This window comes from Colius striatus, chromosome 2 (genome assembly GCF_028858725.1).
Source record: "Colius striatus isolate bColStr4 chromosome 2, bColStr4.1.hap1, whole genome shotgun sequence".
NCBI classification, from domain to species: Eukaryota; Metazoa; Chordata; class Aves; order Coliiformes; family Coliidae; genus Colius; species Colius striatus.
In genome coordinates, this window is record NC_084760.1 from 116,984,689 (window position 1) to 117,009,579 (window position 24,891).

The 24,891-nt window shown below is 38.8% G+C and overlaps 1 protein-coding gene across 3 annotated transcripts in view; it reads right to left on the minus strand.

Moving 5' to 3' along the window:
- Positions 1 to 24,891, minus strand: part of PLCB4 (phospholipase C beta 4) — a 194,502-nt gene that overhangs the window by 125,502 nt on the left and 44,109 nt on the right. For 2 of the 3 annotated variants that reach the window (XM_061989253.1, XM_061989251.1), the window contains exon 3: positions 828 to 895. The exons of the other annotated variant lie outside the window; for it this stretch is intronic. The gene's annotated coding sequence lies outside the window, so the exon portion shown is untranslated. The remainder of the gene's footprint in view (positions 1 to 827; positions 896 to 24,891) is intronic. 3 annotated transcript variants of the gene reach the window in all.

Sequence of the window (24,891 nt, forward strand, 5' to 3'; positions counted from 1 at the left end):
GCAATTTGTGAGTCCATCTGGAATTCCAGTAGGCACCTAAGCAGTCCTGCTGTACACAGGTGTAAGTGTGTTTTTACCTGCTACTTCATGAAGTACCTTTTCACATGCTGGTTATCTACACAGTCATGAATCCTGACAAACTGCACACATGCTTTCATTGTGAAAATAATGCTACAAATAGCTATTTACCAGTTCCAGTTTTTCAGGGACAAAAAACCTTGCCCTACATGCCACAGTCACTCCTCACTGTTCCTCAAGGTGCCTCCTCAATTAATAAAGCTGTCTCTCTTGGGGGTCTTGGCTATCTTAAACTCAAAGACTTCAGTGACACCACCAGCTCCTTGACCTTCCTTCCAACCTCAGTGAGCTGTTAGTGACTTTGTAATACACATTACTCCACCAGCAATGATACCACAATACAAACAAACAAAAAAGTGTGTGTGTTCTCCTTTGTTTTTTAAGAACAAAAGTGGCTCCTGATGACGTTCAGTCTGACATCTTCACAGAAACCAACGAAAGACAGTGGCAGGCTGGGATTTTGAAGTATTAAGTAATCGATTACTGCTGTGAAACTTGTAAGACCTGGAAGTTATGTGCCAAAGTAACAGCTTCTTTGTTACCTGATGCTCTTAACCAGCTTCATTTTATTAACAACAGGACAATATATGTGAAGTCAAAGCCTATGTGCATAAACACACACAATTGGTTCAGAATGACACAATAGCAGACTGAGGTTTAAGCTGATCTGTTGAGAGAGAGAAGCCACTAGGATCACATTTGCAAATTCTGCTCAACTGGAATTTCTAGTTTAGGAGTAAGCAACTTACAGAGCCGTTCTGGACAGGATGGATAAACAGTGGTCTAATTGGACTGATATGCCGGGGAACTCTTCATTCTGTGAAGCAATAAAACAAGATTATCGGTAGAAAACCTGGTTTATCTGCTAGATCTCACTATTGGCAAAAACACTCCTCTCATAGTGCACATAATTACAGTATCAAGATGAACACTTCAGAACAGAATTTGGTTACATCACTCTTAAATCTTTATGGGAAATGCTTTGCTATATAACCTTGCATAGAAAAAGATGAGTCGTGGCTGGTAGTGTTGGAAGCTCTGGATCAAGAATGCCATTCCCCACTACACCATGCCAGGACAGCTTTTAACATTCATAAAGCATACCAAATGATTAATAATCATCACAAAGGAGCAGCTGAACACTGCTGCCACATATATATCATCCCAGAATAAATACTAGCTGATTTCAGTTGTTTGTGCTTCATGTCTTCCTCAGATGAGCAACATAAAGTTGGGAAGATTTCACTTCAGAATCAGCAGCAGACAAGCTCCTGTAACACAGGACTAGAGTATGAGCATTACAAAACGTGAGAACAATGATCCTCCTGCACATCCATTCCTAAGTTTCTGAGTATCCTGCCTGTGGTTTCACCCACAAGTCATTACAGCAAAGGCATGTATCATCAATATTGCCATATCACCTCAGAGCTGTAGTTATAAGCCACACGGCTATTTCGTCTGGCATTGTACCAAAACAGAACCAAAGTTATTTTGTGTCTTAAACAACACATGGGAAAAACTGCCAGAGATACATATAGCTAAACTGACAAAGTATGAAGGGCATTAGAAATAATCAGTTACTACTCGCTGCACAACAATCTCAAAACAGCAGGTTGTTTATAGAAAAGGGAGTTTATATGAGGAACTGAAGAAGGATAATGAGGCAGCTTGTTAGATGTTATGGTGACATCTTTTGCTGCAAGAGGACTGCAAAAAAATGGAGTATAAAGGTCTTGAGTTAAGAATGGAAAAAATGAACAGCAAAAGATTAGATCCTGGACTGATGAGGGGTGAGAGTACATTCCTTGGTGCCAAGACAGAACAGAACAGAGATAACAGGCACTGGGAATCATGGTACAGAGTCCTGAAAGTACAAAGAGCAGTTGATGTCCTATGTCCAATAAGTCATGAGAGGGAGAAGCAACAAGGCAATGACACCATCAAAGAAGCAAGGTAAAAACTGTGGAATAATTTCAAACTGATAAGAGCAAAGTAAGACTGCATTTATTAATGCAAGTTCGTTAAGAGTAACAGGCCATGTGACATAAGAATTTCAGGAAACAGCTAGATGTGTGCATAGCTAGAAAGCTAATCTTAAGCATCTCATGTGCAAACCCATCATGTCTTCAGTCTACAACCCAAAGAGATCTGAGTAACATCTAAAATTGTCAGTCAGAGAAGTGTCATGGCGGTGCTCACTGCACTTAAATCAAGGGCAAGAAGGAAGTAGCAAAGGAATTTGGGGGAGACAAAGGAGGACAAAGGAAGAACTTAACAGCAAGAGCGCATCAATAGTGAAAATAGCTTTTAGCTCTCCGTGTGAGTTTAAGAAAAAAATGAAGATTAAGAGGGAGACTGACTATAATATAACCAAATGCACCAACAGTAGATGGAGCTGTGAGATAAGAGAAAAAACTAACCTTTAAGGGGACTAGTCAAAACAGCAATTCTGAAAATGAAGGCATAAAACCCTACCTTCATGTTAAGTTATGAAACACAATCCACAAGAGCTGAGTTTGATATGAGTATGACAGCCATACTGCGTTAGCAGAAGGAGCTGAAACGACCTGTCACTTCTTCTTCCTGCCCTTAAATAAGCAAACATTGCCCATGCCTAATGCAGGTTAAATCCCAGCCAGCTTGCTGTCAACCAAGTGCCAAGATCAGCCAAGAACTAGGCAAACACAAAATTGATTTAACAACCATATTGAGGGGCTGTTCACACTCTTCATGCTCTGCAGTCTACACTACTTGCCAATATCATTTGAAATTTCACAAAAGCAGACAAGAATTTTGTACTGTTTTCTGAGTTCTCTTAATAAAGGAATTATTTATGAAGAAGTCTGTTGGTGTCTGGGAAGCACTAAGTAATACTTCGATGTAAGGGCTAACAAACACTAATGATGAACAAAAAGATGTGCAGAGAGAACTCTATCACCTTAAGGATGTCTACAAACAGATTTCAGCAACACAGGCTCTACTTCAAATCCAGATTCAATGCAAAGATGAAAAACTCTTAACTCCAGATGGAACTATGAATTTTACTTCAAACTCTTCTGTAAACGTGAAGGAGACAAACGCACATGACTCCAGGACTCTAAACTCCGACCATGCATAAAATCGATTCCTGTATTAGGCAACATACAGCGAGTCTGTCAATGGTAAGAACAGCTTTATTTCTCAGGGATCTACCAACCATTCCTAGGACAGACCTTGACATCTAATTCTCTGGAAAAAGCAAGTTCATGCTTATATGAAACTAAGAAACAGAAAATGGAATTGCTTCTAGCCTTGTTCAGTGAAAAAAAGATCCCAGCAATGGCCCTGTGAGGAGCAGCAACAAAAGGGAAGCTTTACATAATCGTTAACACTTACTTCCAGGAGGAAACCCTACCCTTCCTCCAATTTTACATGTAGTCTCCAGTCAGCCTTTTTCAAGCAAAGAACAACCACGACCATCACCACAAATTTGTGGGGGAGACAGAACACACAAATGATCATTTTTATCAGAGCTATTTTTCAGACTTGGAGAAGAGCCTGTGTTCAAAAGCTTATTCGCTAGTCTCATCAGCAAGCCTGACAAAAGACATCATCTGCTCCTACAAATCTTGCTTCTCTCAAGATAAAAGAGAATCAAATATTTTGTATATAAAAGCACCTGATGGCCAATATTTGCCAGCAAGTCACACGAGGTGGCACTGAGGCCTAACGATATCACATGGTGGTAATTGCAGTCTGAGGCCTACTTAAGCCATCAAATGGACTGTCAAAGGGAAATTATGTACACAGGTAAAGGAAAATAAAGTATAATATCATTTTAAACAACAATAACAAAGTTGAAGTACAGAGTCAGTTTCCATTTGTAATTACATAAATGGGTCCACAATCACATGGATGGCCAGCTGCATATCAAGTAATCCATTTCTCTTATTTTCTGTGAAGCTGAGCTTTAAATCATGTTGTGTAATTTATACATCACCATACTGAAACCTGCTGATTATACTATACATGTCAGTACTCAACTAAGTAATTTCCAGACCCAACAAAAACCATTGAAGTCTTCTGAGGCCCTTGAGACTACTGATATTTACGCTAATTATTTGCTACTTAATAGTAATGTATAGCTAGATGTAAATTACAACATGGTAGGGTTGGTTAAGCCCTTTGTTATTTAAAACACTTTCACATGCTATCTTTTTAAAAATCAGTACCACAGCAAAGGCATAAATGGCACTAAGACTGCTGTTCAGCATGCAAAAGAAAACTGCCACTGCCAGACACTGTTCCTCATTGCTACCAGCACAGAAGCTGAATAACAGAGGGAATCAGACTAGATAGAATCCATCCTCATTTCAACCTGAGCACGGATAGCCATCCCCGCTATCAACCACACTAGCAGGCAGCAAATAAATCCCTTTTCACTGTTGGTGTAACAGGGATTTTTTTCTTTGCTTCACTTTGTTTCACTTCCACCACACACCTCTAACCTAAAGCTGAAGCCACAGAAAAAAATTCCCATGGTAAGCAAATCATAGAATCACAGAATCATAAGGGTTGGAAGGGACCTCAAAAGATCATCCAGTCCAATCCCCCTGCCAGAGCAGGACCATCTAGAGTAGGTCACACAGGAACTCATCCAGGTGGGCCTTGAATGTCTCCAGAGACAGAGACTCCACAGCCCATCTCAATCCTCAACAAAGGGAGCTTTAACCCTTGGCAATCTGCTGTTGCCAACATCATGCCCAAGAGTGGCTCAACAAAGTTTGCCTCGCTTCCTCTTGCTGTCCCTTCCTCCCTCCTGCACCTAGGCTCAAGCCTTCTGCCCTGCTCCACCACTGCTGAGATGTCCTGCTTCCCACTGCAGAGCCTCTGCATCTCTTTCTATACTCAGTGAACTTTGTCCCTAAAGACTTGCTCAATAAAAAGAAAACCACAAACAGGTTAGACATGCAGCTAACCACCTATTCAAATGTAAACAGCACTGCTAGTATATGATCAGGAAAAACAACCCAAAAGGGAGGGAATAGTAAACATTTTCTATTTGCTTCTAAAAACTCAAACATTCGATTGCCGTAAGAGAACACAATAAAAAATAATGGAGCAATGTGTAGCCCTACCAACTGCCAAAGTCAAGAGTACAAACTTTCTCTGGTCCTCAGTGTTAAGTCAGCTACACAATATGCTAAAAGTTGAAATATTTTATTGTTACTGAAGCAAAAAAAAAGTGACTGGAAGCACTGCAGCAGAATTCCAGGCAGAGCAGCAAATTCTGCCATAATACAAGGACTGCTAAATCATTTTGAAGATTAATAAAGAAGGCCAACATTCACAACACTGTGAGACGGGGATGCTAGAAGGAGGAAGAGGGCACAGCACTATTGTTTTATTTTCTTGAAGAAGAGTGCTCTTGGTAAGTTTTATGACCATAAAGTAATTCAGTCCAGATCACGTTGATTAAATCTGCCTGATTTTGGCACCTAGTAGAAACCATGTTGTTACAGAAATACCTAAAAGCCCTGTAGTAGGCAAGTAGGGAAAGTGGAGGTTTGTCCATCCAAGTTCAAACACCTGCATTAGGTAGATGTGAGCTTTGTCTGATGGCTCTCCAAAAATACACATGAACTAAACAAGGAACACAGGAACTGCACAAACAACACTGGTACTTATTTTAAGGATACTGCTTCTCCTTAAGGTGCAGTCCAAGCCCATCACTACAACTTCCCAGTGCCAAAGACATTTTACAAGGTTCCCATAACTAAGTAAAAGCAGTTTGCTGCTGTCCCATGCACTCACCTGGTTGCATCTATGCAGCTATTAGTGAGAATAAAATTATTTTAAGGGGAAATAATCCAACTACATCACACCTCTTTCCTTCTTTGTTTTTTCTTATTTTGTATTCTTAGTTTACTGATGAAGATTAAGGATTGCATTCATTGGATATATGAGCACAGCTGAAAGACTAGTAAATTACAGTTGAATAAGGATCAAAACCACATGGAGCTGAGACAGTAAACTGCTAAAAAACTCTACACCCAGGGCAATACAACATGGACCTGCAACCTCACGTTTCTGTTTATGCAGGTCAGACACATTCATCCTGTTCTCCAGCACTGCCTTATGTATGTGCTTTAATTGCAGCATGCTAACAGCAGTTGGCATTTTACAAAATGCTGGAACTAGGGATTAATGTTTTAAAGGATTTAAAGGCTGTGATTTCAAGCTGCTTTAGAATCGTAAGGAATATTGACTTCTACAGAGGGTCATAACAAGGGCAGTAAAAATCATGTCCAAAGAAAGAGAGCATTCGAAATTAAGAGATGTTAAGAATCTCAAGAATACAGTAATGTGTCACATCTAGAGCAACACGTTAAAAATGGAGAACTAAAACCTCTTAACTATTTGCTGGACTTTGCACTTGCTGCTCCTCTATCGACTCAGGTATCTTTCTGTTAGTTCTGATGTACATATGTGTTGCAACCAATGTCTTGTCCATCATTGTATCTGTAGTGTGAAACCCTGGATTCACATTTGTCAGCGAGGATGCTTTCACTGATGCCAGTGAAGAACTATAGCAGAGCTTCTACAGCTGGTGTAAAGGAAATTACTTTTAATGTGTACAGAGGTAGGTGCCTCTTCCTGAATAGAGGAAAAGTGCTGCTTTTACCTTGGTCTCCAGTCACACTGGTTTCAGCTGTAGCTCCAGGATATCTGCCTGCACACACCTGAACACAGTAAGCACCTCTATGTACACAGATGTACGTCTGCTACTAGTATTTGTAACCATCTGCTACCAGTACTGTGTGAACAAATCCAGCTGAATATCGCTGCTTCACTGAAGGAATTTAAATTGCACAAGCCTGGGGCAGTTAGAAACACTTAGGTCCTTCTACAGCTACTTTCAGCAGAGACTAGCACAGCACTAATCCTGTGAGCCCAAGGCCACACCCCTCTATTCCACACATGATTCTTGGATTCTGGAGATGGTCTTTGGCAAAAAAAAATCTCTTACATCTCTCCTCACAAAGACTCAAGTTTTAAATCTATACACCTACTCAAAACAATCAGCAAGAAGTTTGTTCTGTAGAAGTCTTAGGACCTCATGGGAACTCATTCTATCTTGAAATCAGTTACATATCACTTCTCTTTCCTGCAGCATCGTATTCTATATTATTTTCTCTGCTCATGTAAAACATTTAAAATGTAAAATAAGGAAGATCTCCAAAACCACAAGGTCATTTTAAGAAAATATTAACACATACCCACACCCCAATTACAAAGATTTGTAGAATGGTCAAACAGAAGCCCACGGTTGCCACAGAAAGCAAACAAGTACCTTCTGTAAGACAGGCTGTGGCAGGAAGAGAGAGAAAATACTAAGAAAAATACTTTGATCACAGCAGTAACTGCATCATTCAGCTTAATGAAACCCATTGTTTTGCTACTCAGAAGCCTCACGGATTCCTTCAACCATGACTCAGGAGTGACAGAAAACAGCCACTGCGTAGCAGCCACACTTAAATCATTGTGCCAAAATAACCAGCCAACATGAGGGGATTAAAATAACACTTCACACTCCCTTCTCCATGATCAGAAGGTGCAGGTAATGAGGTGCTCCGACCTTTTCCATGCTTCCCAAGTACAGTAGCATTCAGGGACATCCTTCCCAGACTGCCAAGTGAAGTACTAAAGCAGCAAAACAGATGGGGATTTAGTGCAAATAGACCCAAATTTCATGCTCAAGGGTAGAAAACATAGCCATGGAACAGAAATTAAGTGCTAACTCTAGCCAGTCTCCAACCAGTGAAAATAAAACAATTGTAGACATTTCTTTATCTTTTTGCTGATGATCTGCAGATTAAAGTAGAAATAGCAAGTGATGACTCCTAAAACTTTCACTTTGTCTTCTTAAGGATTAAACCTGAAAACAGAAAGAGGTGGCCCCAGCATGGTTCCAAAATAATTTATAAAGTTTTTTTAGATGGTGGCAGTTTAACAGTATAAAAACAACATAATACAATCTCAAAAAAATAAGCAGCGTATTTTACATGTAGTATTTCTATTTTATTTCCTTTTTCTTCAAAACTCAGAATAAGAGAGATTTTCTCCTACAACTCCTTCTTTCACTGCTGAGTTGAATGTAAAAAAGAATACAGTGATTCTCGTTACAACTTGCTTGTATATATAATAAAGTATATATATTACATATCACCATTTACATGAGAGAAATCTTCCAGTTACAATAGCTTGACAGGGATAGTTTTTTGTTTTACTTAGAAAAATATAGGCAATAATCTACATAGTCAGCTTATAATTTCCTTGCAACCTCAATTTCTTAAAGCTACAAATAATTTCTTTCCAAAAGAAAGATGCTTTTCTTTAGGCATTCTTAGGATTCCCCATCATCATTATGGAACAGAGGGACTATTCACTGTGATCTTATCACTAAATAATGCATACTATACGTAGTCCAAAGTCTGCTTTAGTGCAGGCAGGTGGAATGCAACAGATTTCATCTGGACTGCATTTGGCCCTTACAGATCTAATTACAAAGCCATATGGAATGGGTTCAGTTGATAAAACGCATGAAATAATTTACAGTACAGTTACTTTGCAGTTTAAGAGAGTCAAAAATGAAGCTGAAGTATTCAAAGTCAACCAAGTATAACTGATCATATTTGCCATACATTAAAAATACAGAAAAAATTCAATGACTTCATATTTGTTACTGTTTTAAAAGGTTTTTCACAAGAACTGTAAAAACACAGCTCAGCTGTAGAACTACACCCAGCTTTTTAGAACTGTTCTGTGAGCTTTTACAAGCCATGCTAAAACTGCCCAGTATAAGATAGTTCAGCACACTTGTGGCTCCACAAGACTCCAGAACGTGAACAAATTGCTTCTGTGGCTTTTCCAGGCTACAGTTTCTTGCAAGTATACCATTTTTTGAAGAAATTTGGTTATGAATCAGAGGATGAGTACGATCTTGAAATCAATATGAATTCTGTCACTGAGTTTGGAAGAGCTAGGATTTCATCCAAAGAATGTTACCATATGCTATTTAACATTATCTGTAATGTAAACTGTGATGTGAAATATAGTCTGACTGTTAAAAGAACCAGAAATCTGTCTAGCAACTTTCTGGTTCATCATGTTTGCAAAATTTGTCTGCTATAAACTCAAGCTCATTTTTTTTCCCCTCACTCCCTACAAAAGAACTTTTTATATTTAAAACAATATAAATTAGGAAATTAAAAGGTAAGGTGTTGCACCATGCAAAACCAGGAATATCCCTAAATAGAAATTGTCACTGACAGTGTAGCTGACTTGTTTCAAGTTATCAAAGTGATTGACTTGATGAAGACTGGAAAAAGGAGTGATATGAAATTACACAAAGAATGTAATTCTTAACACTTTAAAGAAAGAACCATCTTGCTCAAAGTATCTGATCATGAATCAATTGACCTATATCCAAGATGACAGTCAGAATGACTCTTCTAGATACATGGTTGGTGAGGGAAAGATTTAAAGCGTTTTAAATAGAAGAAAAGCCAATTAACTGCAGATTTACATTAGGGTTTTTATCAATACAAGAAGTTTGTTGTAGGAAGGAAACAGGGCATGACAAGTACTGTACAAGAAAAAAAACATGTGACTACACTTTCCAGCTGTCTGGATCCCTGATCAAACACCATACTGCAGAAATGCCAGATTAGTTGCAACCAGCCTGCAGACACTGCACTCCTGCTGTACACAGAGCAAGGTGTCAACCTCAGCAATACCCAGCTCCCTGCAGACTCCAACTAGAGCATGAGATCTCATGTAGGTAGCTTAGAAGACCAGCATGTTAAGGTTCACTTGCAGATTTAAGCCTAGAGCTATCACCAGCTGTAGAGATGTAGCTTATCTGATTTTACAGATTACGTGAGGCAGTCTTCACTGTACCACAGTCAAAAATGGTGATATATAATGGATGTATTCATGTAGGTAGCTCTCTAATACGTACAAAATGGATATCTGCTGCCATTCACTCAAAATTCTCTCTGAATTCTGTGTCCATTTAGACAAACTGATTGAAGGGGTATGTGTTACCAGACTCCGTTGCAAAACCTGCTTCATATGTTGCATGTAAAGTTTCCTAACCATTCTATAGGTATAAGAACCATTTTGCTCAAGAGGATTACATTACTCGTGTAATTCTATAGGATAAACCAGAAAAACATTTCATTACATTATGCCACTCACTCGTATCGCCCATTTCCCCATTCAATCAACAGTCAATACACCCAGCATACAAAGTTCTTTGACTTTATGCCACTAAGAGATTACAGTTTAACTCTTCTCCCCTCATTAGAAGGGCTGTTAATTTAGGAAGCTATCAATGACTTAAAATCTGATGCGTTTCAGATACAACAATAGCAGTCCCCACATTACAGCTTCAATCTCTGAGACTGCTGGCCCATTTTAATGAATTTTTTAGTAGTACTTTTCAATGCCTCACGCTTTTCTTGCATGCTATTGTGTGAGGGAAAGATAATTCCACTCTTCGCCACTCCCATAAATGTTCTCCAGTTAAAAATAAATCATACAAATAAACAACAGAAATAGAAGTAACAAGGAAAGCAACCAAGTGTGCAACTTCACACAGTGAAACTGCTCATGAATGATGTGCTTACAGTTCCTAATTGCCTAAATGCATAAAGAAAGCATTAAAAGTAAGATTAACATGTCAACATAAAAACTGCTTGTATTTAATGGAAGTTTCCTCTGCTGCTGTTTTTCAATTACACCCTACTAACACTAGTCTGGAAGTCCTTGAAACAGACTTGTAACCTTTAGGATATCTCAGCTATTCTGAAGCATGCAAAAACACCTGACAAAGTATTAGAAAACATAAAAGCCTTCAGAACAAATATTTCTTTGAAAAAGTCAAATATATCTTTTCTGTTTCTGTTTCTCAGATGTTTTTTTTCTTTCCAGTGAGGTGTAACCTACACCAGAAGACTGATTTATCTTAACTCTCTCTGTCTATCAGTTTTGCATCATTAAAATACAAAGTACAAAGAAGCAATTCTTACTGAGATGCCTGCTTTCACCCTTGGGTTTGTACTCATTCAATTATATTAGCCAGTAAAACAAATAAATAAAACCATAACAATATTAACTGGAAAAAATCATTATCTATACCATTTAAATTCAGTTGGGAGTTGAGTTATATTAACTAAACCTACCAGAAACTACATTTCAAAACATTTTTCCTATCCAAACAAGTCCAAATGGTACAAAGCAACTGTACAGAACCATTAATTATACAAACTTTTTCCCAAATAAGCCAAGGTCTATTTGTTTGCTTGCCCCAAAGCTATTCTTAATCTCTCCATCCCTTTACACAGCAATCTCTTTGTGAAAAGCAAATTGCTCAAGAGGCCTGAAAAGGTGTCTGTGTTAAATCTGTCAGCTTTTAAGACTGGGTCCAGCTCACATTGCTGCTGGAGGTGGGATTCCCACACATGCAGCTGTGCTCAGCCTTCATCCCCTGTGTGCACTAGTGATGCCCATCAGCATGCTGCCGCAGGGGGCTGCCTCTTGCTGTGGGTACCCAGCCACAGCCGTTTCTCCAGCAATGCTGACATCTCTCTTAGTGCTGCTGCATCGCTACTGGCACCCACCCAAGCAAGGCAGACAGAGCCACTTCAAACGTAACTCCTGATGCTGTGCTCACACAGCAAGCTGCAGGGAAGACACAGCATAACCACAGCAACAACTTCACTCTGACAGTGCTGTTTTATCAATCCTTCTTCCCGTGAGAAACTGATTCGTTCTCCTAAGGACTAAATTGTCTCACCCTGTACTGCAGGGTACAACAAAATCATTATGTCGGGATGACTTGTACGGTGCATAAAGGAAAGATACAAAAGAGGGGAAATCAATTACACTCTGTCTCTCTGAAGTCAGGTACTTCCATCCACATGCGAAACTGCAACCCAAATGCCCTAGTACCTTATCCTCTCTTACCCAGTAACCCAACCAGTTGATCCAGTGCCTGTCACAGCTGTGGCCGAGGCTGATCCTCAGAAACCGAGGACATGAATTATTCATCAGATTTGCTATCCTAGCAGCCAACTAGCCCTTACTGCAAATCTGTGAAATGATTTGTTTGCACACGCCTTTCTAGCACACTGGCCCTCATCCTTACACATCTCTACTGGTCTTCAAGCAAGACAGTAGTGCTTTAACAAGGTATAGTTTCCACATTTAAGGCAGGCTAAGCAGTGCCTAAAGAGATCCTGTATTTTAACTGCTGTTTGATAAACAGTGTGAAAAATCACAGTGTAATGCAAATAAACACCTGTGGCTTCATCCTCTCATCATCAGATGAAAGGAGATCATCACCGCTTCTAGTTTCATAACACCACCTAACCTAGAAGCCAAAATATTTAGTGCTGTTTCTGCAGTTACTTCCCCTTTTGCCTACCCAAACAAACCCCAAAACAAACCAAAAAAAAAAAGCCCAGGCAAAATATGAGTTACTTGCTTTCTAATTTTGCCACAATCATCTTCTAGGAAATGAAATAAGATTTCCCTTGTGCTGTATTGCAAACGGAAATAATATGCTGAGCGCTAATTGAATGCTACACTGCCACTGAACAAGACAATAAAAGCATTGTGACAAATGGTTTCAGTGCTCCACCATGTATACTATTTTCCAGTTATGATTAAAAGCAGAGATGAGTCAAAAGGAATGATAATATTGATTCTGCTTGACATACATTTCCTACCAGACAGTAAACTACTGTGAAAGAATGTCTGGTGACAGATTTTATAGGCAAATACAAACCAGCTCCACCCAGCAGACCACCCAGATCATTAAATACAATTCTATTATACCTTCCCTGAATATACCTGCAAATCAGATCCATTTTGTAGGCAATCTTTTTTGTCTTAAATTCCAGAAAATAAATTATCTTAATCAGATTTATCAAGTATTGGCCTCAATCTATAAAACTATACTTGTCTAGAGCAGGAGCTGGGCTTCTGCCTGTGATTGAAGTGCGTATACAACTATGAGCTCTTACATGAACATTCAGTACTCAGTGCGGACTGTGGAGTACTGGAACTGCACCCACTACTTGTGTTCCTTGTCTTTTTTTTCCTTCTACAACTGTAACTATCACATATTGGCAATAGCCTTTTTGTACAATACAAGCCAGCCACAACTTCCTTCCCGTGCAGGTCAAGCAGCTCTCCTGACTCTAATTTAGGTCCAGTCACTCCTATGTTTGTCATATAAATGGAGTAAGCAAAGATGACTTAGAAGTCATCAGCAGTCCAATCTCTCCTTCTGGCAGCAGCAGTACTTGAATATGCCAAATGCAGAGAAGGAAAGCGCACAGGCAAAGACAGTCAATTAATTTTTAACTGCTTTCTTTGTCTTTGGAAAACAGAAAATAATTTAAAAACATTCATATGTTTATAGGAGAAATGGGAAAGTACTTGCAGACACAATCTAATAAATTTTTTCCCTTATGTGGATATAGCCTAGAGCAATGCACAAACTCCCAAACCTCCAGATCCCTGACACAATAAAGCATGTGAGTTGTTATGCACACAGAAGAATATCCCAATAGAAGAAAATAAGCATTTCTTTTTATTTCTCTTACAATACTGTACCACAAATTATGTTTTTTAGGCATGAGATCTAGTGAAAAGCTTCTAAAAAAAAAGTAAAACCTTCAGCTTTATAAGAGTCTATTAATTCTCTAAAGCTCAGCTGATAAACCCCTGTTAATTATTATGCTTTCTGTGCATGGCTTTCATCTGAGGTTCTAGAATTGCTTGGAAAATCTTAATTAGGTCTCAAAACACTACTGTGAAGAAGGCATATTTTCTTTGCACAGAAGACAAGGTGCAAACAGCTCATATGATTTGCCAAAGGTCGCCAAAAGGCTCTGGTCCTAAGCTGCACTCGGCAGACAGCAGCAGAGCTGTTGTCTCCCACACCCTCATCTCTAGTCACATCCTATAACTGTAACATACTTCTGACCCTCACATCAATAGCTTATTCCTTTTTTGGTTTTCACTCATAGATTGAGCTGGAGACCAGGGAGACTGAGGGGTTTTTCCACAGAGGGTACGCTTCCAGTTTGGGGCAGTTGTGTGAATTACTCTTTAATCTGAACTGCTCTATATGGACACAACTGTTTATTAAAGCTAAAGCAAACTCTGACTGGTATAATGAAACATTGTGCCTTGAAGGCTGGAATATCTTATAGCAGTAAAGGCTTTAAGCCACATTTTCAGCTCTGATTACTAAAACCACTACTATAAAACTACAATGGATAAAATCTCATTTGAAGCCGATTAAATCTTTACTGATGTAATGAAAGAGTAACAAACAATCAATTTTTCTTTGGATATTTACCTCTATTGCAGCTTTTGGTGCTGCAATGGAGCATATTGCCTGCCAACTTCCTCAAACCTAAGTCTCAAACTTCCATTTCTTGCTGCCAATTTTCTGTTTCAACAAATCACACTCATAAATGTAAAAACATGCTTTAATTTGTTTAAAATCAAGACAATAATTAAACTTGAAAGGACTTCTGACAGCTGTAAGGTGAGGTGAATAGATGACAAAATTGTAAAAGGAAAGCACTATATCATAAAAAAACCCAGAAACAATAAGGCCAAAGATGACTGATTATTTTAATTGCTACCTAAAGTATATTCAACTTCCTACTCACATTTGTACCAACGTGTTCAACGGGATATTTGACAACTACACAACACCATGTGCCCATCACTAGAACCAGATTGACTCAGACATCTCAAAAATGCTCTCTTTTCAAGGGCATAATGCATAACCTTTGTACGCTCCAACAGAGCTTCAGAAGAGCAGGTTCTGGTGACAGCCAAGCTGAGATGAAAGTGTGCTGCTCTCCTGAGAAGCTGACATTTACCATGGAACCTGACTGACAGCTCAGCTCAGGGAGTTGAAGGTGAGAGTAAAACTCATTTCTCAGCCAGTATATATTCAATCAGTTTTAAACATTGCCTAAATCAAAACAAATCATGAGTAATCCACGCTTATTGGCGAGGTAAAGCCAGTGAACCTGGTATATTCAAGATATTACCCATTCATTAGGCTGAGGTAAGTTTCACTTTTGAATAGGCAACAGATCACTAAGAAATTATTTCCCTTCCTTTCATGTTTTGTCACAGTTTAGGCTGCTTATTTAATCACTCCCTGACAAGGTAAGATAACACTTTTATTCATATTAGAAATCATTCTGTTGCTTCACATTATTTGTAATTTGAAACTCTTACACTTGGAACCATCATTTACCATTGAAGCAGGACTTGGTGACATGCAGAGCTGTCAAACAGAATGACATGCAGTTTTAAAATGCAAACAAAGTAATAAAAGCTTTCAGAAAAATAACAGCTTTGCAAATAGTATTTGGAAGTTGTAACTGTGGGCACAGCCAGCACTACCAGAAAAAATAAAAAGAATCCTTGAATGAAAAACAAATTGAATGTAGACCTGCAAGAAGTGTGATGTGCAATACTTCACTAATAAAAGGTTACAAGTATACCTCTCTGCAAACTGAGTTAGGGTGTTTCTCATACAGGTCCCACTGATCAAAACCTTGAGGAAGAGAGTGAAGACCTGGTCCTAAACTAAAATAAGTAAAAACATGGTCATCCCAGTACTTTCACAGAATCATAGAATGGTAGAGGTTGGAAGGGACCTTTAGAGATCATCTAGTCCAACCCCCCTGCAGAAGCAGGGTCACCTAGATCAGGTTGCATAGGAACATGTTCCGGCGGGTCTTGAAGACCTCCAAGGAAGGAGACTCCACACCCCCTCTGGGCAGCCTGTGCCAGGGCTCCCTCACCTGAACAGGGAAATGGGTTTTTTCACACATCAATAGCAAGAAAACTGGAGCTGTGACAGCACCTCACCACTTTCCCTGATATTGGGGAGAAGAACTGCCAGTCCTCCAAATGATGTGTGTTCTGACAAAGTATACTTCTCTTAATAATATTTAGCCCTGCTTCAATTTAATGCTGAGCTTAGAGATAAGTCCAATTTGAAAAAAAAAAAAAACCCACCTCAATGCTACTAATACATGAACGTGTGTTTGGCCCCAATGGACACAAGTTGGAAAAAAGAAATCCCATCTTAATAGCCCTCAGGCACGAGAAAAGCTCTTGTGAGAGTATATGAACACATAATCCAAACCAAATCCGTCGATACTTGGAAAACACGCAATTCCCTGAATCGACTTGCACAACCAGCCAGAGCCCTTTGTTTCTAGCTATACATATCATAAGGAAGCTGAAGACAGGCTGCATTCATTTTATACTGTGTTTTTTAATTAAATCTTTCTGGTCACTCAGAACCCAATTTTCTCTTCATAAAATGAATCTTTATTGGATGTCTGTAAATAGAAAGTGGATTCATTTCCATATAAAGAGATCTAAACATACTACCCTTCACTAATGGGAAAAAAAACAACCCAGAAAACCTCACGTTACCTAACAACCCATCTAATCTTTCACAAACTACACACACATCCATACAAATCATTAATACGGTTCATGCTGCTACCAGTCAGTCCCTCTAAATAACATACAGGCACTAGTAATAGATATCCCTGACATTTCAGTCCAGCTCTCCACAGCTAAGTAAACACTTCATTAAACTGAATGAAAAGGAGTATCAGGCTACAAAACAATGGCTTTTGAATTCCTGGTTTTACTTGAACCAGATTGGCATTTTGCCACAGATTTCAGCAGATGCTGAAATCACAAGTAATTCTGTAGAGTGCCAGGGAAAGCAGCAGAATTCCCCACCGTGCCTACATGAAGCAGAAATGCATGTTTTTGCATAACAGGGTGTCAGTAGCAGCTGTAACAGCAAGAACACCAGAAGAGAACTCTCTCCTCCTGCTTTCTAACCATGAAAGAATCCAGGGGAAAACCTAAGAAACAACGGGTAAAACGAGACCTGAGATAAGTGTTCTGGGGTTTGGGGTCTTCATTGATATTTTTACAGGGGATTTACAAACTTCAGTGGTATCTTCATGGTCTCTCTTCAGTCATAATTCTTTGAATAAAAAGGGTTTTCCTCAGGTTTTCATAACTAATTCCAATTGCACATTAGGATTTGCAGATCTATCTCCAGAGACAGAGTTACACCTACTGCAGGTCATCATAGGTAGACAACCCAATGGGTTGTCTGTATGCACAGTTACTCCTTTTGTCATCACATGCAAGCTGTCACAATTTGTGATACACTGGCAAAAGCTGTGCATGTTTTGATCATATAATAAGGCATTTTTCACTCTGCATGTTTCAGGCACATATAACTTGGTCAGGGAAAAAGCATTTTTCTTTAGATAAAATATTTATTACCTAATCTACTCAACTGATTCTATTTCATTTTAAAAACTTTTACCAATAAAGCATATAAATATGACAAAACCATTATCTTCAGAAGGCAAATCAGCAATAGATAATAATGTTTACCTTTCATAACATATACAATCAATGTTTAAGCTAAAAAGCAGAAAGTTTTGCATATACTGTTTTCAGAAAGCATTGTACAGAACAAAAAATGGAAGGCTGGTTTGGTTTCCAGACATTGCCTGTTGATAGCTTGAGAACTAAATACTCATCGTGGAATTCTAGCTGACTCAATTGTTAAAATGACTGAAACACCGTTCAATACTTTGATTGTCTGTGCTGAGAGGTGTTAATGTACTGAATGGCTCTGAAAATCTGGGACTCCTTTAATCAGGAACAGATAGCTTCTCAACATCTCACCCATTATTTATGAGAGTTAAGTTTTAGGAGCTTTTGACAAATCTACTGTCTCAACCTCTAAAGCTTGAGTCATACAAGAATTAGCTTATGATTATGATGCTAAGTCATCTTAGCAGGAATGCAAGAAGGTTAATTGTTGGGTTTAGGTATCGTACTGTAGTACAAAAGACAAAAACATAGTAATTAATTTTTTTAAGTAACACATTTATTTGACAGGCAGTCAGGAAAAAGGCAGAGTCTTGGAGAGGTAAGTTTCCTTGCACGGGAATAATTGCAAGCAGATAACTTTTAGAGAGCATGAACCCCACGTGTAACACTACATGGACTCCTAGCGTGTCTCTGGGCAGCCATTAGCAGCTTTGGAGGGTGAACTATTGCCTATCCCCTGTGTCAGGCCAATATGATAGTCCTTGCATCAATGATCTGAAATACATCTACTTCAGTAATTTTACCCTTTTGTGAAAACCAAAGCCAGTAAAAATCAATAAATAAGGGAGACAGAGAATTAAAATCAGTTTGAAATCTGCTAAGTCTTGCTGCTCATTTATGGTAGGCTTGGGGGAAAAGTCATTACTAAATACTATCAAACTATGCTTTGGTAAAGTCTAATAGGTAAACCTCCTTGAATTGATTTGTTTGTAACATGCAATAGAGGCTGTTCCTGACTCTCACACACTGAAAATTTTATAGTTCGTTTTGCCTCCTGCCAGATCCTGCAAGTAAGCAAAATGCTAGAGCTGCTGCTGCTCTTGCTACAACCTCATGCATAAATGGAAGTTGGCATCTGCAACTCCATGAAGCCAGCTGGTTTACCTCTGCTTCAGGCAGTGTGCCATCCTGAGGCAGGAACCATACTCTCAAGTCCAGGGCTGTCGGAATGCGCAACCATGGAGTACGAAAAATTGAGATTAAGGGTATAAGTTCCTAGGCTATACATGGGAAAGTGTGCAGAGAACCAACACTACTAAAGCCAAGGTCAACGTGAGCCATTTACTTCCAGCAACTAGGAAATGCTCTGTCAAACTTGCCCACCTTAATTTTGCATGGGAGAGCATGCAATGCACTTTACATCCCAGTTCCTGCCAGCAAGCTCTCACAATCATCAGGAAGGCCCTTTCCATGTCCTCCCATTAGTATTTTATTGTCATACATTCTGATGTGCTTTCTTTTTCTGTCTCTCTCCTTTTTCACTTCTTACCTCCTCAAAAATAGCGATATTAACAGTACTTCCTTAAAATGGTAATAATTTGATGAAAGCTATCTGCCAGCAATGAGTTCGAGCTACATTCACCTCCTCTTCAAATAATGTCTTCCTCACTTAATCTTGTCTTACTTTGACCCAGATTATTAATAGAGCTAGTTTAAAGTTTTCCACTCAAAACCAAGATTTTCTCTCCAGTGGTTCAGTTTTTAGGCCATCATCATCCTATCACCCAATCTTTTTTTATGAAGAGAATGGAATCAGCTGTAGCTCCACACATTTCAAGGTGAGGACTCTGCATCTTGTGTGTGTTCTTGGTATGTCAAACACTACATACAGACATATGAAAGCTTTTGTCAAGTCTGTCACCACAGCTGTCTTACAGTCCGCCTCGTTTTGCAGATATTCTGCAACAACTGATGTTCACAGAGGTAACATGATTGATTTATCACTAAAGCAGAAAATACAGCTTCACTAGTCCTCAGGTTATTTCCTAAGCAAGTCAAATGCTCAAGGAAATTTATCAACTTTCTTTCCAAGTGAAATCAAAACACAGATGACCCTATTTACTTACCACATCCAGTGGAATTCTCAAGAGGGATATTATTTGGGTTTCGTAAATGCACTAAATTGAAAGCTACCAGCAAACTCAGTTATTTTAGAAGAGGTTTACATTGGAAGTATACTTTAACCTATCACAGACCACTTGAGACAAGATTTTTAGAAAGTCTTCTCCAACAAGCACCAAACCAAATGAGGATTTTGTCAATGAGTTTACTACACAGTACTATGTTACTCAAAAATCTTGTTCCTTCCCGTAAGATCCTTTGACAGAAAGCAGATGATTTCATTCATTGTGACTTGCAAAGAAACTCAATGAGGGCAGCATTCCAGCCAGCTTTCCGGATGCAACATGACATCCCCAGAGGAAACACACAGCAATGTTGAAATTCCTACTGGAACATGTGCTCCCCCTTCACTTGGAAAAAAATCTCACAAGCCAAAGAGCCTCAGCTGCTGTGTGATACCACATGCCAAAATAAAGTCTTTGACATCGTTCAACCTCAAATAGGAGAAACTCTTTATGTAATCATGAGTAGTACTTCTAAGTAGCAAAATTTCTTAAAACAACACTTACACGAACAGCTCTTGAACTTCCCAAAACCCCTTCTCTTCCACTCTTCCCTGTTCTTGCTGTCTTTATTATATGAGTATGAGTAATGCTCACATATGAGAGAATACCACTCCTACCCCCTCCACAATGGCTATGCCAAGAAAAAAGAACAACTGAACTATAATATTTTTCTTAGTATCTACAAGCAAAGTAATAGCCTGAAATATTGAGTTCTGAAAGAAAAGTATGTGCTTACATCTTGAGTTAGCCTAGACAGAACTACAAAGACAGAATTTATTACCTACTGGTTTTGGAGATGTACAATACAAGCAGATTGGTGGTATGTCCTGTTTTTCCCAAGGATCATCTCGTGTAGTCAAGATGAAAAGAGATGAAAAATTTGCCTTACAGAATAAGGGTCTGCAAATTTCAAAGCACTAGAAACACACAGTGGATTAGATTGTGACCCTATAAAAAAACAGAGATCTACATTTTAATCTCTGATCTGACAATGCCTGGCTATCTGTCCTTGAACAATACACTTAGCCTTTGTGTTCTACCATCTGTAAAACAGCGGATAATGTAATCTCATGGGGCTATTTTGAGGTTTAATTAATTATTGCTCACAAAGGACTTCAACTTCCTCGGCAGTAAGGCATTATTTTAAATATTAGTATCAACCATAATGTAACTTGTAACTTATGGCCCTTACTTCCTAGGATTGACTGCTCAAGACAATTCCATATGTGGTGCTACTACATACAAAGGCACAAAAAACTGTTTTGCTAGTATTTGTAATAGACAAATTAATTAAATTAAATCACAGGTTCTGTGACAAAGGAACCTATTTGGCTTTCCCATACAGGTAAATTCTCCTTATCTAAATGCTGCAATAAATTTACCAAGAATATTTTTGTATTAAACACTGGACAAAATTTTAAGAGCTTTAAATATTACTGACCAAGCCCTTGCTTAAAAAGCAGACTTGGTAAGATGTGTAAATACAAGTAGGGCATTCAAAATGTGTTAGCCTCTAGGAGAAAAGGGGCCAACAGCTCTAACGTAACAGCAAAGTCTGTTCTGTGCAGAAGGTACAGGTGCACAGAATGCTCTATTTAATAAATTCTCTTAGTCCTGATCGCGTGTCTCAGCTTTCAGAAGAGCAAATGAGAATGTGAAGACTGAAAAAAAAAAAAAAAAAGCAGATCTTATTCTTCAGTATTATATTTCAGGAGAAAAAAGAACTACTTTCACTTTGTCTTTTTGTTATGAGCACAGTCTGCCTTGAACACAAAAATAAAACTAAAAATGCAAGCTGTGATCATCAGCAAGTCATTCCTTTCCATGTGCATTTGTAGTGAAATGATGCACCCTATCAATATGCAAAGAACTGCTTTTCCACTTCACATCTCAAATACAAAGGAATGAAAGACCAGTTCATTTTTAAATTAAGAAAACAGTGAGAATCATCAAAATTTATACAGATGCTTATTGCTTTCACTTGGCTTTTGCACAGGAATATGATGATCAGCATACATAGACACTATGCTTCTTACTGTTAAGTAAGGCTGTTAAGCTGTCTGGCAGAGTGAGAGATGATCCCATCTCTGCAGCAGGCTGTGGGTATAGGCATGGAAAGGACACACACACACACGCCATGTTCTCCTAATAATCAGGAGGCTGTGTGAATAAGCAGTCATTAGAACGCAGTGATTAATAACCAATAATGAGGTTGCACTGTTGGACAAGAAGGCTTGCACAAATGTAATGCTAGTATGAGAAAACAAAGTTTGTTTGAACAGCTAATGAACAGGTTGGTCTACTCCTTGTATCCCAGTTGGAATGTTATAGCCCAGAGAGGCGAAGAGAACTAGCGAAGTAAACAACTAGGTGTCTGGGCTCAGCAGCATCACAGTAAAGACCTGGGAGTCCCGGCAGCAAACAGCAAGCACAGCATGAGCCAACAACATGGTCTGGCAGGAGAGAGCACCAATAGTATACTGGGTACAGCTGGGTCAAGGGAGCTGATTGTCTCTTTCCCATTGGCTCTTGGTTAAACCATATCTTCCTTTTCTTTCCGTACCTTCCCCTTTCTGTTCCTAGTTCTATTGTGGCACACTAAATAGGAAGGGTAAAGCAGGACAGGCCCTAAGAGGGTGCGAAAGATGGCATGAAAATGAAGGAGCTGTGGATTCTGAACAGAGTATAGCAGAACTGAACCTCCAATCCCAGTTCCTACAGCTGCCTGAGGCTGAGAAAAAGCCTTCAGCAGACCCACCACAATAAACTGGAGACTAGCAGGATGGAGTGAGAAGAAACCTTCCTTCACTGGCAGCAAAGTGTGTGAGAGACACAACATCTGTGCTATGTTCCATTTAGAAAAAGGGTACTAATTATTGAAGCTTAAAACCCCCATTTACTCAGCAAAAGTCAACAAGCAATGCACGATTACAAACTATATAAAGGCCAAAGAGACTATTGTGTCATTGCTGAGAGCTGGTTGTTGTTCTGTAACCTTTAGAATGACTTTCTGCTCAACAGTGAGTAATCGCAACCTTTCTCATCAAAAAAGTGAGATGAAATTCGTAATCCATTATGAATAGCATGATGAAAGATGAACACGAATCCATTCTTAGTCCACTATGAAGAACATGAAGAGAAATGTTTAAAAATATTTACACAGGCCATAAGAAAGTGAATAGTTTCAGATGATATTTTCATGTGTGAAGATAAAAACCAAATGGATGCAGAATAAAGCTGTGCTTTACATACCTTCAGTTTAGTTTTCAGTTAAGGTTTTATCTGCTTGCTTGGAGAAAAAAACAAATAGAGCCTTTTTCAGTGACTCTAAAGTTGAAACATATGCCTACTATTTCCTTTCCTTAGTTGTACAAACCACTAAGTGTTAATTTATGTGATAACGTTGAACAAAATTCAGTATCACATTCAGTACCAGATATATATACTGCATCACTTCAAAATGAGGAATTCCTTTAGCACACTTGCAATTGCAAAAGCAACTGCTTGAACTCAAATAATAACACAAGGGAAAAAATAAAGATTCTGTGTAAACCTTGGACAACAGTGCATGTCGTAACTGTAAAAATGGAGGACTACAAATCACCTTAACTGCAGAGTTAGCTTAACAGAAAAAAATGAGAGGCTGGAACGCGACTCCTAAAGCTGAAATCTCTCTCCCCTACCTCAGGAGCCTAAGAGCTATGTGCCCAAGTTAAGTTACCTTTCTAGCTCTCTCTAATCAATGCAAAATGTTACACACCTCCAGAGGACAAGTCATACCATCCTAGGATATTTCTCTAAGACAGATGAGTCATTTCCCAAAGGTGCCTTATTCTCTCCTGTTACTTCAGAGGGAGACAAAACAATAGCTTAAATAGATGCCTGGCTTTAGGCAGCCAAAGCCAGGCAAAACAGTCCTATCTATAGAGCTAGAGAACATACCTCATAATACTTTATCTACTCAGTGCATGTAAAAGTTGTCACGTCCCTCTCTTCTGTAGAGCAATTTAATGCTTATCTTTTAAACTCATTTCCCATCCAACCTCTAATTTTGTGCCTTCTTCTGAAAGCACTTTCTTATTTCTCTCAGCCCCTGTTGCTGCAGGATTGCTTTTGGCTTTAAAATTGTGACAATCTCAGTTTTGACTACACTATTTTAACTGAAAGGAATCTTTAAAATCTCTGGAAACATCCACTGCATTCCTCTGCATTAAAAAAAACCCCAAAAGTGAAGTTTTTCTTTATGTATGTTAATTAACTTATTCTATCAAAACTTCACCCAATTCCCCCAACACAATAAATTAAGAAATCTTTAGAAATGCTGTGTTTTACCCGAAGGCCAATACACAACAAAATGTAATCAGTGTAGTAATAAGTAGTTGAGACTGTTACTCATTACAAAAAGCACAGAATCAGTTGTAGCTCTTATCTAAACAGTATAAAAGTGCGGGCAGAGAAACACAGAGGGCTCAGCAGTGTGCGGGAATAGAGCTTTTTTAAGCACTTAGGACTCTTCACCACTGGCATGATGTGCTGTTCTTCAACTCAACTAGAAGTAAAGATGACAATTTCAGAACTAAAATCAAAACAAAACCAGCAAACAGTGTAAGGCCTTAAAACTACTTCCAAATCACTGTGTGATTTAATGATAGACATTAACCCACATGGAACGTTTTATGATTGTAAGTGATGAGAACGCTGGCAGCTGTTGTTATCCAGTGAATACCAGGAAAAAGTAATTACATGGGAGCATAGTTAGAATAAGTATCTTCCTTGAGAAGTATGAAAAAGGAAAGGAACAGATGCACATTTGAAATTTTATTGAAGTTACTGGCATCCAAAGATGTGGGCTAGCACTTTTGATCTGGGGAGGGAGGAAACAGATATATTAAAGAACATATTCATTATTATGCCAAGACTTCTTTAAAAAGTTTTAAATCAAGAGGGCTGTGAGTTTGCATTACATCAAGCCACGTGGTTTGACCCTAGAGATGGTGTTAAATAGTTTAGATCTAAGAAGTGACTTACTTGAGTATGAAGAAAGCCTGGTGTGAGTGCCTGTGGACTTGTAACTGCATTAGAAATGAGAGAGCCAGATAGTATCCTGATACTGCTACCTGGCTGGTCACACAGTGTGTATTCAAGTATTACT